Source organism: Periplaneta americana, chromosome 9 (genome assembly GCF_040183065.1).
Source record: "Periplaneta americana isolate PAMFEO1 chromosome 9, P.americana_PAMFEO1_priV1, whole genome shotgun sequence".
Lineage (NCBI taxonomy): Eukaryota > Metazoa > Arthropoda > Insecta > Blattodea > Blattidae > Periplaneta > Periplaneta americana.
The window spans coordinates 3,890,366-3,902,594 of NC_091125.1; the positions used below are offsets into that span (position 1 = coordinate 3,890,366).

A 12,229-nucleotide genomic window follows, 5' to 3' on the forward strand; every position below is an offset into this window, starting at 1 on the left:
TATTATAAATTTTTTTTAAGGTTTTTAAAAGGAACTAGGCAAGTAAATTTATTCTCGCATGTTTATCAAAAACATTTTTTCTTGTATTTTAATATGAAATATGACCTGCGCACTGATAAGTTTTGAAGGGCCACGGTGTTTTGACCGTGCAAAGGTAGCATAATCATTAGTCTTTTAATTGTGGACTGGAATGAATGCTCGGACGAGGAATATACTGTTTCTTATTATTTTTGTTGAATTTAATTTTTAAGTTCATAAGCTTATATTTATTTATAGGACGAGAAGACCCTATAGAGTTTATATATATTATTTTATTTATTTTGTTTGTTTATTTTATTTAATATTTGATATATTTTTTTGGGGTGATGGGAAGAATTAATTAACTCTTTTTGTTTAATATACATTTATTTATGAATACTTGATCCAATTTTGTTCATTATAAGATTAAATTACCTTAGGGATAACAGCATAATCTTTTTTGAGAGTTCTTATTGATAAATGGGTTTGCGACCTCGATGTTGATTTAATTTGGGTGTAGAATTTCAATTTGTTTAGGTCTGTTCGATCTTTAAAATCCTACATGATCTGAGTTCAGACCGGCGAGAGCCAGGTCGGATTCTATCTATAATAAATTTTATATCTTAGTACGAGAGGACCAGATATTTGGAATAATGTTTTGTTTATGATTATTATTAATTGCTACTGTTTTGGCAGATAAGTGCAATGGATTTAGAATCTTTGAATATAGAGTTATTCTATAAATAATATTTATGTTTAGGGACATTTTTGTTTTATTTATTATTTTTATTTTACTAGTTATTTTTGTTATAGTTGGTATTGCCCTTTTAACCTTGTTGGAGCGTAAAGTTTTCGGGTATACTCATATTCGTAAAGGTCCGAATAAGGTTGGTTTTATTGGTATTTTGCAGCCTTTTAGAGATGCAATTAAACTTTTTACTATGGAGCAGACATTTCCTTTCTTGTCTAATTATTTATGTTATTATTTTGTTCCTGTTTTTAGATTATTTTTGTCCTTGTTGGTGTGATTTGTAATTCCTTACTTTTCTGGTTTTATTTCTTTTGAGTTGGTTTATTATTTTTTCTTTGTTGTACTAGTTTGGGTGTTTATACTGTTATAATTGCTGGTTGGTCATCTAATTCTAATTATGCATTATTAGGCTGATTACGCGCTGTTGCTCAGACAATATCTTATGAAGTTAGATTGGCTTTAATTTTGTTGTCTTTTGTATTTTTAGTAGGTAGCTATAATTTAATAATATATTATGGTTTTCAGATTTACATTTGAATAATTTTTTTTTACATTTCCTTTAACAATAATTTGGTTTACTTCATGTTTGGGTGAAAGCAATCGCTCTACTTTTGATTATGCTGAGGGTGAATGAGAATTTTTTTCAGATTGTAATGTTGAATATAAAAGTGGTGGTTTTATATTAATTTGTTTGGCTGAATATGCTAGCATTTTTTTTATGAGAATATTATTTTGTATCATTTTTTTGGGTAGTGATATTAATTCTATATTTTTTTTATTTTAGGCTTTCTTTTTTTCTTTTATATTTATTTGGGTTCGTGGTACAATACCTCTTTATCATAATGATAGGTTGATATATTTGGCTTGGAGGAGATTTTTAACCTTATCATTAAATTATTCACTGTTTTTCTTGGGTATTAAGATTTATTTATTTTTATTATTAATTTAAGTAAAGTTATTAGAAGATTTTAACTTCTTTCTTATGCTTTCAAAACATATACATTTCTTTAAAGCTTTTTAACTTTAATTATTTTAATTATCTCAAAATTTTATTATTATTGGGTGGATAACGTAATGTAAGAAATATAAAACTGTTAAGATTTGTCCAGTAATAATATAAGGATCTTCTACTGGTCGTGCTCCAATTCATGTTAATAAGATTACAATATTTGTTATTAATCAAAATATAATTTGATTAATAGCATAAAAATTGTATACCTCGGAAATTTGAATCATATATAGGTATAATAAACAAAATTGCATATGCAAATAGAAAGTATCATTCTGGTTGAATATGAACTGGGGTAACTAATGGGTTTGCTGGAGTAAATCGGACCGGACCGGATCGGATCGCATCGGGGATCGGTTCGGATCGGTGATCGGATCGTATCGGGGATCAGATCGGGTCGGATCGGAGTTCGGGTCGGATCGGAGATCGGATCGGATCGGGTCGGAGATCGGATCAGATCGGGTCGGAGATCGGATCAGATCGGGTCGGAGATCGGATCGGATCGGATCGGGGAATGCTCTTGCCCACATGGTAGGGAGGTTGGGATGGGCAGGGCGGAACTCGTCATGCAGCCACCTCCACGTGGTGAGTTCTGGGTTGTTTCATTTCATAGAGAATTAAACAAGCAAAGAGCTGCATCTCAACTGTGAATAATGATGATGATATGGTTTATTTAACGACGCTCGCAACAGGAGAGGTGTGCCGGAATTTTGCCCCTGAGTAGTTCTTTTACATGCCAGTAAACCTACTGACATGAGCCTGTCGCATTTAAACACACTTAAATATCATCGTCCTGGGCCAGAATCGAACCCGCAACCTCGAGCACAGAAGGCCAGCACTATGCCAACTACGCTACCGATGCTGACTCTCAACTGTGAATGATGGTAAGAAAATGTACAGGATAAAAGGAGTTCAATAACAGTAATTTCACATACTAAATCCTTGAGATAAATGGAATAGAATCTTCCTTCGCCATTTTTGTTTTCATTTAATAAGAAATCGGTTTTTTTTCTAGGAATGGTCGCTGTGAATTCAGTAGCACTTGCCAACAGGCGGAAACGCTCTTTCCTGCAGCTCTGATGGCAGTCACGAGGAGACTGCGCTTACACCTCATCTCCGCCGTGCTCAAGTTTAAGGTGAAGTACGCGTCTTGTAGCAGCCTTGCAAAATGCCTATTCATAAACTGATTTACTATTAATACAAGTATTAAAATAGTTACTCTTAAACTGCAAATGTAACAGAAACAATGCAAAATTATTTGTTGCAACTGGAAAGTGTAATGTAGACATGTTCACAAGATGTGTGTTCATAAATTTGTTTAAAAGGTAATGGTATCAAAAATAATATAGCGATGTATGCAAAAATTTGTGAAATGATAGCGTTTTAAGCATGAGAGTTGAAGATTGCCCACAGATCCGAAGGGAATTTATGTTTTCAGTATTTCTAATTAGCGTGCTTAAAAATTATTTAGGCACGGAAATTTACTTTTAGATACGCTAATTTGTGGTTGTAGAAATCAGTGACTTTTCGATACTAAAATGGGAATCGAAAAGTCGTCTTTATGAAATAACTATCTGAAAAATAATAACATTATTTCTGAGAAATGTAAGCTCAAAGCAATTATATGTTAGAGAACTTTTCCAGTTACACTATGCTTAGGATCCGTCTCCCAAAGGACTATTACCGAAATCGTTCCGTCCCGTATAATCTTTATTCATTCTTACATTCAGGTAGAATATTAGGAATAGTTTTCAATTTAGTGCTTAAACTTCACAAAATGTAACAAGGATAAAAGAAGCAGAAACACACACTAATTAACAGACTCCATTAAAACAAGAGAATAAAAATATTACATTTTCTTCAGAAAAAAATACATTGAGGTATGATTAGGGTGACTGAACGAGATAAAAAATCTTCAAAATTGCTCCTTGGCTGCTCAGGATAAGAAGTCAGCATATTCAAAGAAAAATCGGGTTTCCAATCATGTAATGAGACATAATTTGTCAATCATTTAAGAACTAATTGCTGTATATTTTCCATTCTTAACATCACGCTCTCATAACTTGAAGGGTTGTCTACTGTGCTAAGTCTTTCGCATCTCACTAGTTAGTCTCTAATTGTTTGGATAGCCAGGTGACCTGGGAGATTAAGCAGTCTTCAGTTTTTGGGGACATAGCCCTTTTGATAGTACCAGAAAGTAGGCCCTAATTCTGAATCGTCCGAGATGTTAAGTGTCTGCGTACTGCCGAAATCCAAGCCGAGGACACCTAGAATATTATCAAATGCATTATAATTGTTATGTTTGTTTTTTGGCTCCGGTTAATACTAGTGAATGGGACTAATTTAATAAGCCACACAAGTGTTAAATCTATTATGGTAGTCCTGAATTAAGGAGCGGAGGAACGGGGTAAATAGAATTTGCTGCAGATTGAATGCTGACCCTTCAGGTGAGTGGCTACTAGCTTATTTCACTGTAATGCTGTTGTGCTGTACACGTGCAAGACAAGGTAGGTTAAAGCTGTTGAGTTCTCACAATAAACAGTAAAATCATTGTGTACCTACTTTTAACATTTCACATCACTGATTGAAGACTAAAAACAAAACGAAACTCAGAGATTATGAATGTAGGTTGAAGATTGGAACATTGGCCCACAGTTCCAATTGCTTAATTTCAAGTTAACTGGAATCAAATGAAATTTGATATTTTTGATTATGACAGTAACTATGTGATTTAAAATATACACTATAGGCTACATTTGTAAACTCTTTCAACCAGTAAATTTGAATACAAATGGGAACTGTACTGATTATATTAATCAACTTACTAAGTCTCTTTATAATTTCGGTATATTTAAAGATTTACTTGTCTAAAATCACGTCATCTTTAACTATTTCAGCCGTTAAAATTTAATTCTTGTAAAACATTAAGAATGCAATTGACGTTCGGAAACCAATTTTTTTACAACTGCAATATTGCAATAATATCTTGATAATCATACTTTCATAAAGGTAGACAAACAGACAGACAGACAGGCAGGCAGGCAGGCAGGCAGGCAGGCAGGCAGGCAGGCAGGCAGGCAGGCAGACAGATAGTTAGATATATAGATGGATATTTATTGAGCATATTATGCATACAGATTCACTACACTATCAGAACTTTCTCTTAAATCCAATGCACGGGTCTTTTGATCGTACGTACTTTACAAAATATGTCCTACTTTGTAGGTTTCACCTCCATCAACTATTTCATAAAGTACGTAATGTGAACCATGCAGAACGCATTCTAGGGACAAAAATTAAATGATTAAGTTCACGTATCCGTGACGGAATTACGCCGAGCATTCACGGAAACAAACAGCGGGAGTAGCGTGGGAATTTTTCCAGTGGTCGGCCTATCTACATGATGTCAACTATCCTTATTTCACCTATCGAGCTCAGTAACTCTCAAATGATGTTCGCTATGAGAGAAAGAGAATTAATGTTATATGATATAAAGAAAACTAATTCAAGAGCAGTAGCGATTCGTGATATTTTTTGTATGTAAGATATATAATTGACGATTGATGACCAAGACAAACTAATAATAATAATAACAATAATAATAATAATAATTATAATAAAATAATAATAATAATAATAATAATAATAATAATAATAATAATAATAACATAACAATAATACTTACTTACTTTCTTACTGGCATTTAAGGAACCCGGATGTTCATTGCCTCCCTCACGTAAGCTCGCCATCGGTCCCTATCCTGAGCAAGACCAATCCAGTCTCTATCATCATATCCCACCTCCCTCCCTCCCTCCCTCCCTCTTCCCATCTACGTCTCGGCCTTTCCAAAGGTCTTTTTCCCCTCCGGCCTCCCAACTAACACTCTATATGCATTTCTGGATTCGCCCATACGTGCTACATGCCCTGTCCATCTCAAACGTCTGGATTTAATGTTCCTAATTATGTCAGGTGAAGAATACAATGCGTGCAGTTGTGTTGTGTAACTATCTCCATTCTCCTGTAACTTCATCCCTCTTAGCCCAAATATTTTCCTAAGCATCTTATTCTCAAACACCCTTAACCTATGTTCGTCTCTCAAAGTGAGAGTCCAAGTTTTACAACCATAAGGAACAACCGGTAATATAACTGTTTTATAAATTGTAACTTTCAGATTTTTTGACAGCAGACTGGATGATAAACACTTCTCAACCGAATAATAACAGGCATTTCCCATATTTATTCTGTGTTTAATTTCCTCCCGAGTATCATTTATATTTGTTACTGTTGCTCCCAGGTATTTGAATTTTTCCACCTCTTCAAAAGATAAATTTCCAATTTTTATATTTCCATTTCGTACGATATTCTCGTCACGAGACAGAATCATATACTTTGTCTTTTCGGGATTTACTTCCAAACCTATCTCAATAATAATAATAATAATAATAATAATAATAATAATAATAATAATAATAATAATAATCATTATCATCATCATCATCATCATCCTTGCATGTATTGGGCCTAGTGCCCCGTTACGGTCTCTTGCCAACGCTTGAACGGTCTGCCCAAGGATCTCTTGCCCACAGGATGGTAATTTAAAATTTGGCGTGGAATTCTAGGACAAGGCATTCTGATGACATGTGATCTCCTATTTTTTCAGTATTTCTGTAGGTATTCCGTAATCGGTTCAATCTGCAATTCTTTCATAATGTCAAAATTTCTAATGTGATCCAGTCTCGTGTATTCTGCAGTACGAAGCATAAATCTCATTTCTGCCGCCATTAATCTTTGTGAATCAATATTACGAATCGTCCAAGCTTCACTACCAAAACAGAGTATAGGTCTGGCCAATGTTTTATAAATTGTGGTGCGCGTGTGTTTTAGTACTAAGGTTAGTTTGAATATCTGATTAATTATCCCCATTGTTCTGTTGAATTTAATAATTTTCTCATTCAAATCTTTTTCTTCTTCATTATGAAATTTGGTAGTCGAGATAACTAAAATTTTTAACTTGTTCGATGATCTTATTATTGATGCAAATTTTGCTACGGACTGGTTGCTTTCCTAAAAAAGCCATCACTTTATATTTGACAGTTGAAATTTCCATATTGAAACTTGAAAGTTGTAAACCAAACATTGTAAATTATCTTCTGAAGTTGTCATAAACACAATATAATCATCTGGGAACCGAGTCATGGCGGTATAACCATTACATCTAGTACAGAGGAAATGCTGTACTCCCATGCCTATCCAGAGGCTATAGGTGGCAACCCCACCACTGGACTTACTTCCTCCAGGCTAGTAACCTGTTGGAAGGACATCTTCTTACTAAAAAGTCTCTACAAACACACAATAATAATAATAATAATAATAATAATAATAATAATAATAATAATAATAATAATAGTAATAATAATAATAATAATAATAATAATAATAATAATAATAATATAGGTAACATAAACATAGCATGTAGTATTGCAAATATTGTATGCAATGGAACATGCTGTTTTAGCACAATAAAGGAAAAAAATAATAATAACAACAATAACAACTACAATAACAATAATAATAACAATAATAATAATAATAATAATAATAATAATAAAGATTGCAAAATCAACACAAATAGGCTTATGTTAGTCTTTGGTCGACTATTCTGGAACTGGAAATTTATTTGTACGGGTAGTGAAGTTCGAATATTTGAAACTGAAAATAGGTTTAATCACACCGTAAAATTTCTCACATTCTTGTACGTGAACCACGTTTGTTAAGATAATGGTCAAGTGCTGTAAAAACACAAATGAATTACAAACAAGAGATGAACAATACAGACTTAAATATAAAAAATCTGGTTTGAAATGGAGTCTAACATTCTGCATTTTAACGGTAAATAAATAGGCCTGTTGCGTTCATGAAAACAGGCAAGAAAGCTCACAATACAGTACAGACTGATTTCCAACCTATAAATATCATCATGACCTAAGAAATAGGGCCCATAGTATATTGGCTCTAATCCTTTTTCATATTTAGTACTAAATTGTAAATTAGGGAAAACCTGGCTAATTTCAATACACGCTCTTATTTTAGCACACTCGCCTTTCTGGTTTTCCTCTTTGTTCTTCTCGACTCCTCATTCTTCTGTGCTTCCTCCTCTTAATATTACTCCTCGCCTTCCCTTTCTTTTTGTTTTTCTGCTTTTCCTCTTATATTTTCTGCTATTCCTCCTCGTATTTCTATTCCTCTTCTTCTTTTTATTCTTTTTTCTCGTCAGTCTGTCCGTTTTTCTATTACTGCACTTTTGGACTTATTGTTCTTCCTCTTAACCTTTTAATTTTTCTCGTCTTTCTGTCCTTCCTTTTCGTCTTTCTTTTCTTCCTCTTCATATTTATGTCCTTCCTGCTCGCCTTTATATTCTTCATTCTCATTATTCTGTGCTTCCTCTTAGTTTTTTATTCCTCCTGCTCTTTATATTCTTCCTCGTAGCCTTTCTGTTTCTCCTCGTTTTTCTTTCTTTTTCCTCGAGTTTCTGTTCTTCTTTATCATTATATTCTCTCTCCTTTCCTTTCTGCTTTTCGACGTCTTTATATTAATCTTTCTAGTATTTCTGTTCTTCCTCATCTTTCTGTTCTTCCTCCTCGCCTTGTGTTGTAAAAGCATTTGTCTTGAGATGAGGGAAAGAACAGTGATTTTTATTTTTTTTGACATATATATTCCCCTTTATAGTTGTAGAGACAAGAAATATCTGGCGAAACTACCGACAGTGAGTGTGATAGTACCATTTCACAAGGAACACTGGAGCACACTTCTGAGAACTGTGGTCAGCGTCCTCAACAGGTCACCAGAACATCTCCTCAAAGAAATAATTTTAGTTGATGACTTCAGTTCAAAAGACAAGTTGTATAGGTACTAACTACCATATCCACAGACCCATAGAGACAAATGAGGCAGCTTAAGTCAAAATCTATGCTTCAGTAGCTGGCCATGATAATATCTTTGAAAAATATTGGAGTGCAAGAGGTCAAATGACTTTATTGGCATTAGATAACAATGACAACAACAACAACAACATATTTATATCACCATATTTGTTCTATGATGTTATTATTTATTACAGACTTAGCTATGATATTACCAGCTTCCTTAAAAATGAGGACCTCGGTCTTTATGGAGATATTTATATTATGACTGTTCTAAGTGAGAAGAGATTGTTGAAGATAATTCTCTGTGTCGGCAAACGAAACCTAGTCATGAATAATTTCGAGGGAAAAATTGTTCCGGGGCCGGATATCGAACCCGGGACCTTTAGTTAAACGTACCAACGCCCTTCCAACTGAGCTACCCGGGAACTCTACCCGACACCGATTCAATTTTTTCTTCTATATCCACAGAGCTCAAAGTGGGCTGACAACCGTCAAGCAACCAACATTTGAATGCACACTAACTCTGTGTGACTTTAAATTGTGGGTTTCTGTTACGTACAGTGACGTGTCTTATGCAAATTAAGCTTTCAGGAATAACTCCCTGTAAAGTTAATTTGAATAATTTCGAGGGAAAAATTGTTCCGGGGCCGGGTATCGAACCCGGGACTTTTGGTTAATCGTACCAACGCTCTCCCAACTGAGCTACCCAGGAACTCTACCCGACACCGAGTCAATTTTTCCTTCTATATCCACAGACCTCAAAGTGGGCTGACAACCGTCAAGCAACCAACATTTGAGTGCACACTAACTCAGTGTGACTTTAAATTGTGGTTTTCTGTTTCGTACAGTGACGTGTATTATGCAAATTAAGCTTTCAGTAATTACTCCCTGTAAAGTTAATTTGAATAATTTCGAGGGAAAAATTATTCCGGGGCCGGGTATTGAACCCGGGACCTTTGGTTAAACGTACCAACGCTATCCCAACTGATCTACCCGGGAACTCTACCCGACACCGATTCTACCCGGCCCCGGAACAATTTTTCCCTCGAAATTATTCAAATTAACTTTACAGGGAGTTATTCCTGAAAGCTTAATTTGCAAAACCTAGTCATTTCCGAAGAGTAATGTGTTAAGGGATTTTTTTATAAAAAATAAGTACGTACATCTATACAATTTACGTTAAATACTATTATCTTTTAATGGGGTAAATATATTTATGAATGGAATGAAACAGAAGTGTCTGTTTCTTGACCAATTTTTTTCTACAACAATGTAAAACATTTCTCAAGTTGTTCAAATATACCTAATACAGTGCAAATAAAATATTTATAAACCTAAGAACACCAGCCCTACTGATGACATGCAATTTTTTCTCAAGAGAAGAAAATAACATGTAAGCAAGTGTAGCTCAATTGGTAGGGAGTTGGACACGTACTGGAAGATTCCGAGTTTATTTCCGGATCGTGACGGGATTTCTGTCGTTTCCAGAGCTTCTAGAATGGTGACGATGCCCACTCAGTCTTTTATGAAACTGAGTACCGGGACTTCCCGGGATGAAAGTTTGGTTGAAGCGTGGTGTCGACCACACCTGCTCATTCTAGTGTCGTGGTCAAGAAAATAAAGAGCCTTACCTTCCTACCCACTAAGCACTTTCATGGGTTTGTTTCTAAAGAGGATACATTTAACTTTTTTTTACATGTAAGGAAAGATGAAACAGAATACCAGCTACACTGTTTCTGTACGTAACAATGCTGAAGTAGGGATCTGCTCTCGTTTTACAGTTGGTTATGCCGTTCTCGAGTTTGAATATAAAGCCCGCATAAGAGTTGCGGCTTGGCTCCGGCATTAAGCGCGAGTCCCTAGGGACCGCACGACCCTCTCATCTTCTTACCGCACCTTTGATCTCCCCATTGAAACTAAACAGGGCTGTCCAGTTGGTGCCAAGTGTAGATCTCTGTTTTAGTGAAAGTTTATTCCAGGTTGTCCAAACTTTATTTACACCTTATGCTCTAATAAAACTAGACTTTATCTTTTTTTGTCTCGCTTTCTGTGAGGGCGGGAGGAGAACATTCCATGCACCGCGACCTGAGGTCTATTGTGCGCCCCTGGGATGAGTTGCATGCCCACCGACGTCACCTACACCAAACCAACCTAATCGCTAACACCCTGAGGACCAGTCCCGCCGTCCTTCTAAACCAGTATACCAGCCCCCCTCAAACGGTCTGAGTTGTAAGCCCCCTCTCTTGTCTACTCAACTATCTGAGATGTAAGCTCCCTCTCCCATCGGGAGGGAAGTGTGTTCCACTGCTGGCCACCAACTACCACATCTTGACATATCCACGGAGGCCGGCCAAGAGTGTCAGCGGCTCTGGAGGGCCGCCGCAGGCGCGATCTGAAAACCAAGTAAGACAACCAGAATGATGAGGAAAGGATGATAGGGGAGGAAAGGAAGTGGCGAGAATGAATGGGGTTCCATACACCTGATAAAGTTACCGGATATTCATCCATAGGAGTGAAGGAAAAACCCCGAAAAAACTTCATCCAGCAACTTATCCTAAGCGGGGAATCGAACCCCAGTCCGCTGGGTTCGGGAGTGAAGACGCTACCACGAGACCACAGCGGTAGATAAACTTTATCTTTAGCATATTTATTTTAAATTTAATTTAATGTCATCAAAAAGTATACGAGCAATGGTGTACCTTCACATTGCTGTATATGTGTACTCACCACAACTGTGGAATAGAATGAGGGGTCCAGCACTGCGACCTGTTACTAACTCTTAAGCTAGGCGCATTCCCAAACCCACATCCGCGCATGCAACTCTCCTCGTCCGTGGGTCGCCAGCCGGAGATCGGGGAATGCTATGGAATGATGACGATATGGGGAAATGATGACGGAATGATGTAGATGCCTAAAATAGGGAACAACGGGAGACTGCCGATAAAACCCCAACTGTGACCATGTAGTATTAGTAGTAGTATTTATTTAACCCGGTAGAGATAAGGCCGTCAGGCCTTCTCTGCCCCTTTAACAGGGGATTACAACTATAATATGAGAATAAAATTACAATTTATATTAAATCTGCCACAAGTGTGAATAAAAAATCCCATGCCTCACCTGGACTCGAACCCGGGCCACTGCGTGATTGGCTGAAATTCTGACTACTCAGCCATTGCAAGCGTCACCAGAACTATACATACATTCTTACATATTGTTGATATTTACATTCTGAAGCATTTAAGCCTTAAGGTACTCTAACTATAGTTTAACTATTATTATCTTTAAAAGACTGTAGATACATATTTCACCAGTATCTGTGTAAAAATAAGTAGTATAGATATGTAGTATACCGCATAACAAAAACTAAAACCCCAGCATACAGCTTGGTGAATTAGGGTTCTTTTCCGCGGATATTTAATAATGATAATAATATTTCTCTTTCAAACAGCATTATCAAAAGTGACATCAGAAAACTGAAGAAAAGCGTGTGAATGTGTAGAAAAGCAGAAAACGTTTTATTCGGAGAAA

The 12,229-nt window shown here is 35.9% G+C and overlaps 1 pseudogene; it reads left to right on the forward strand.

Annotated features, from left to right (window-relative positions):
* Nucleotides 1-770: 770 nt before the first annotated feature.
* On the forward strand, nt 771-1,718 carry LOC138705632 (NADH-ubiquinone oxidoreductase chain 1-like; annotated as a pseudogene).
* Nucleotides 1,719-12,229: the final 10,511 nt, after the last annotated feature.